Source organism: Arctopsyche grandis, chromosome 2, assembly GCF_051622035.1.
Source record: "Arctopsyche grandis isolate Sample6627 chromosome 2, ASM5162203v2, whole genome shotgun sequence".
Lineage (NCBI taxonomy): Eukaryota > Metazoa > Arthropoda > Insecta > Trichoptera > Hydropsychidae > Arctopsyche > Arctopsyche grandis.
In genome coordinates this window covers 16,492,066-16,498,065 of record NC_135356.1, presented here as the reverse complement: position 1 = coordinate 16,498,065, position 6,000 = coordinate 16,492,066, and positions in this window count along the sequence as shown.

Sequence of the window (6,000 nt, the reverse complement as noted above, 5' to 3'; positions counted from 1 at the left end):
GTGAAGTGTAATAAAATAATATAACAAATAAAGGTATAATTAAAAAAAATTACATTTTCTAGCATTGAACATTTAAAACAGACAAGTTTAACAATTTTTGGGAGATTGCTCTATGAAACAACTTTTGAGCATTTTGGAAGCTGCAAAATATTTATTGTTTATTTACGTAAGGGCATAATTTTAAATAAAATATTAATAAACAAATTTTCGTAGACGAGATAAAAACCAAAATTTTTAGAGGTAAAAAGCTGGTTTTCGAATGTTACAAACATTTAAAACCAACAATCCCTAGTATGTACATAAGTTGCATTTTCCTTTTTGGCTTAAAGCCAATTAATTATATACCTCTCTGTCATATGATTTGCCCTTGACAATTTTGAACATCTAATGACATATCAGTCATGTATAGTTTTGAGATATATACCTACTCTGAATTATATATTTATTTTAAAAAACGGAAACATACAGTATTACAAAATTACATTACATTGACACCAAAATAATTTCGATAATATAAAATTAAAAACAAAGAAGGAAAGCTTTGAATAGTGATATATATGGAATACTAAGAATGGGAATTTGAAAAGTGACTAAAGGAATACAAGTTACAACAAAATGGATCAATACGAGGGGGAATATCGAATATAAGTAAATAGATAAGATAAATGCAACGTAAGTAACGGTGGAATTTCACAGTGGCGAACATCAAAAAACCCATCATACGTGTGGATTTCCTGGGACATTTCGGCATATTGGTGGACTTAAAAGGAAGGAAGATAATCGACCGACAAACCAAAGAGATCAGCCACGAGCAGGGAACCAGCTCAGAAATGGCAGATGTGACATCACTGAACTTCCAATATCAATACCTGAACGAGGAAGGACGTACCCCACAGGCCGTGCCACAAGGCAATGCACCGCATAGAAACCACCAGAGCATCATGTTTAGCACGAGCTCAGAGACTTCACCCAGACTCCACATAGCGAAGAAAGAATTATATACATAGCGGTTCGAAGCACTGATTTTTTTTTTAAATCATGAACCATATTGAATGTCGTTTGAAACATAATATTATGAATATATTATATTTCTGGGAAAGCATTTTTTAAGTTATTAAATGGGATAGTACAAACTCCTCAGGTTCTTAAAAAATGGATAAACAAACGGATCGGGGAAGCTGTAGTGAGCAACTTGCCCTTTAAAAGAAGGTACACTTGGTACAGAGTATTAGTCTGGAACGAGCGGCGACTGCGCGTAGACCTGAATCAGTCAATGAATGCTGTTAAGCGACTTTGGCCTTTCATTTGGATTATCCCCCCTACGCAACAATATGTTGAGAATATACGGAAAAAAGTCGTAGAAGAACTATTATCTCACAAGCAGAATTCTCTCAAATTTAGCTTGACATTATATGAGTAATGTCCTTTAATTCAATATTTAAGCATTGGTTTTCTCGCAATATTTTTTTCAGAGATCTGGAGCAGAGAAACACTTTTTTTGCACGGAGCAGGAGCGGATCAGCAGCACGAAAATTTGTAGTACATTTGTGTTACCGGCAATGGAATATCAATTGTCAAAGAAAACTTTATTAATAACACCAATATAAACATTAAGAAAAGATTCAAAGTAACTGGATTGATCGAAGATAAAAATCCGATAGCAACGTTCGTAACGATCAAGAAAATCCAACTATAACACCAAACACCAAAACCCAAGGTCGATATAGTAATTGAAGAAACATTTTACAAAAATGCAATCGATGGTGCAATCGAATATTACTATCGCAGAGCAATGACATTGAAACAGTTCAGTGAAAAGGCGGACATAATTCAATTCACCAAATTGGTCAAGTCTATTGAAAGCCAAGAGTGAATAATTAATAGAACATCTAGTAAAAAGGGTTGAATACCCAAACACAATCTGCTTAGGATGGTCGACTTTAGAGTCTTTAATTAATATTATGTATTATATGTATTATGAGCATTTATAAGAATTAAAAATAGGTGTTTGAGCTATTTTTCCTATAACGCTGTACATATTAACATTATAATAATATAATCATTGAAGTATAATGTATAGAAGCGCTCTCAGCTTCCAAAAATGTTGCCACAAATCTCCGTCCAAACGGAGATGTCGGCTGTTTTCCTCAGTTGTTTGTTAAGCTCTGTAGCAGTAGGATCTCTTTGAAATAGGCCCTACTAGTGAAATTGTGTGGTAGTATTAGTTCGACAAAGTCCGAACATCTGTAGTGCACGTGCGCCATCCTCACTCATTGAAAAACAGGGCCGTACACCGTATTCTTTTTTAAAACTAATTATTACTTTATCTACATTGAAGTAGTATGCATAGAATTGCTCTCAGCCCCTAAAAATGTTGCCACAAAAAGTCCGTGTGCCCGGAGATGTCAGTTGTTTACTAAACTCTGTGGCAGTAAGTTCTCTTTAAAGTAGGCTCTACTTTCTCGAAAAAGTCGCTCTGTGTAGTGAAATTGTGTGGCAATAGTGTACAAAAAAACAAAAAAATGGATGGTATCACATATCATAGGTTAGAATCTATATTATTTCATTAAACATAGTAGTAATTTTATAATTATCTCTAAAAACATCGCAACGTGTCGATAACATAGAAGTAGAATTCTTAGAATACGTATGTAGTAGTTCAACAAAGTCCGAACCATTAGAACGAAAACCACAAAGAAAATAAATGGAGTAACGGAAGTAAAAATAGCTCAAAAGATAAAAAATTTGATCGAAACTAAAAATAAAACTGGGTTTTTGGGACTCATAGTTGATATACAAAGTTTGAAAACTGTGTATAATAATATAATTCAGGATGAAAAATGTTTAAAATTCATTCCAACCTACAAATTAAGTCAAGATCACATTGAGTTGCTATTCGGAAACATCAGATCACATGGAGGATATAATTGTAGGAATCTCGTCGTCGTCATCGTCATCGAAACATTCGAGAATATTCCGCAACAACTAAATGCTCGTACAACCACTTCCATCAAGCATTCCAGAAAATACTACGCCTCGACGAAAGCAAATTCCTCTTGTACGCATCAACAACTAAATGCTCGTACGACCACTTCCATCAAGCATTCCAGAAAATACTACGCCTCGACGAAAGCAAATTCCTCTTGTACGCATCAACAACTAAATGCTCGTACGACCACTTCCATCAAGCATTCCAGAAAATACTACGCCTCGACGAAAGCAAATTCCCCTCGTACGCATCAACAACTAAATGCTCGTACGCATCAATAACCACTTCCATCAAGCGTTCCAGAAAATTCTACGCCTCGACAAAAGTGCATTCCTTTCTTACGCATCAACAAACCACCACCATCGGTCAGGCGATTCCAGAAACACTATAAAAGGAGGTACAACCCAAACAACGCCAGTCGACCCACAGCAGCAAGCGTCGACACACAGCAGCAGACCAGTCAACATACAGCTCCTGACCAGCCACCACTACACTACGCGGACTTGGAAGATCAACCAGCCGGACGAGCCAGCAACACACTGCCGTATCCAGAGACCTTCCGAACATAGCCGAACAACGAGCCAGCAACACACTGCCGCATCCAGAGACCTTCTGAACATAGCTGAATGCCGAGCCAGCGACACTCTACCATATCCAGAGACCGCTGAACGACATACTTTTGCCCACAAATACCATACCTTTGTACAACCATAGGCAAACAATAAAACTTTATAAAACTAGCACAACAGTGTTTCGTTAGGCCGGGATACGGTCAACACATTGTACCCCGCCTACATAATAATAACCCCAATTGCCGACAGTTTAAATCAATATACAAGAAGCTACTAAACCACCTAATACTAAGATCTTCATTTAATGGAAACTGCATACCTCTTGAAAATATTACTATACTAAATTGTACATCAGCTATTCAACAAATCAATCAAACGTCTTCAAAATATCGTTTTGAGGATGAAATTGATGAAAATATTGTTGAAATAGGATATAGCGAAACAACTTCAAAATTTTTGACTTATGAATTAGTTTCGCAAATGTTGTCAGATAATAGTCGCCAAATTATCGGTTACATCTCGGGGTGTGTAGTTCGATTATTAATGAAAAAAATTAAATGTGAAGACTGTATTGCAAGTCTGTTAGCAACAGAAGAAATGTGGTTTCACAAGCTCATTAATTTGCGCAATTTGGGTGGACTATGTTATCCATCATCTGATGTATTCCAAAATTAATTAAAGATAATTAACAAAAGAATTAAAAATAGGTGTTTGAGCTATTTTTCCTATAACGCTGTACATATTAACATTATAATAATATAATCATTGAAGTATAATGTATAGAAGCGCTCTCAGCTTCCAAAAATGTTGCCACAAATCTCCGTCCAAATGGAGATGTCGGCTGTTTTCCTCAGTTGTTTGTTAAGCTCTGTAGCAGTAGGATCTCTTTGAAATAGGCCCTACTAGTGAAATTGTGTGGTAGTATTAGTTCGACAAAGTCCGAACATCTGTAGTGCACGTGCGCTATCCTCACTCATTGAAAAACAGGGCCGTACACCGTATTCTTTTTTAAAACTAATTATTACTTTATCTACATTGAAGTAGTATGCATAGAATTGCTCTCAGCCCCTAAAAATGTTGCCACAAAGCCACCTGTAAATTTATTCAAAAAATGAACGATCTGTTTGACATATTAAATTCTCGAAATTTAGGACATCTTGGGTATAAACATCCGGTTCGGTGATTACTGGTCACAAATTACTCGTCACAAAGTCACTAAAATCTCTATAACGGAACATCTGGCAGCCGAAAAGTCCATCATACTAACGATAACTATCATAGTAACGAGAACTTGAGTGCTAAATATTGTGTATTCGCGATTTTCATGGCAAAAATTGTCTTTGTGACCACTCCAATGTGACGAATAGTTCAATTACCAAACATCCATTATTTGAGGGGAATAAAAATGAAATTTTTAAATTCTTAGATGACGCTACAGATTATCTACGTTTACTAAAAATAACCATTAGAACGAAAACCACAAAGAAAATAAATGGAGTAACGGAAGTAAAAATAGCTCAAAAGATAAAAAATTTGATCGAAACTAAAAATAAAACTGGGTTTTTGGGACTCATAGTTGATATACAAAGTTTGAAAACTGTGTATAATAATATAATTCAGGATGAAAAATGTTTAAAATTCATTCCAACCTACAAATTTAGTCAGGATCACATTGAGTTGCTATTTGGAAACATCAGATCACATGGGAGGATATAATAATAACCCCAATTGCCGACAGTTTAAATCAATATACAAGAAGCTACTAAACCACTGTTCCGACCAAGTATTCATGGTCAGCTTTCGTGGCGTTACGACCAAAGGAGCCGGTTTGGAGGGAGATCGGCGCCGAGCGCGCGTCCCCGCATTCTATTCGTTTTCCGCGTCGGTCGAGTGAACATCTCTGTTCGCTACCGAGTTGGTTCCCACCACCGAGTCCCGATCAGCTCAGCCTTGATCGGCAGACGATACTGGAAGTACAGCTTCAGTATACGTCCGGTGAGAAGTGAGGAATTCCTGGTCTCTCTTCGTCGAAGTCAGATCACGGAGCCACGTGGTTGAGTGAGGTTACCATAACCTCTTGAACACGTGCGCGCTAATTTCAAGTCGGACTCCCCCCCCCCTTTTTCTGTCCCCCCTGCTTGATCTCTGTATATACATATATATATAAAATACAGTCACCATACAAACAGAATTATAACCTGTTTTCATTACTATTCAATTTCCCGCCTTTGTCCCGTATCACCCTCACTTACGCACACTGTACGAGAGAGAGAGAGATATACATCGAGCCGAGCCGACAGCAGCAGAGACCAGACCGCAGACGACGACCTGTGGATCCCTTGGAGGAAACCAGCCCCGCCCACGCTTACCACGAGCTTCTAAGAAACCGACTTCCGGGGTGCTCTCGAGTTGAACATCCCTGGAGTCTGTACATTTGGT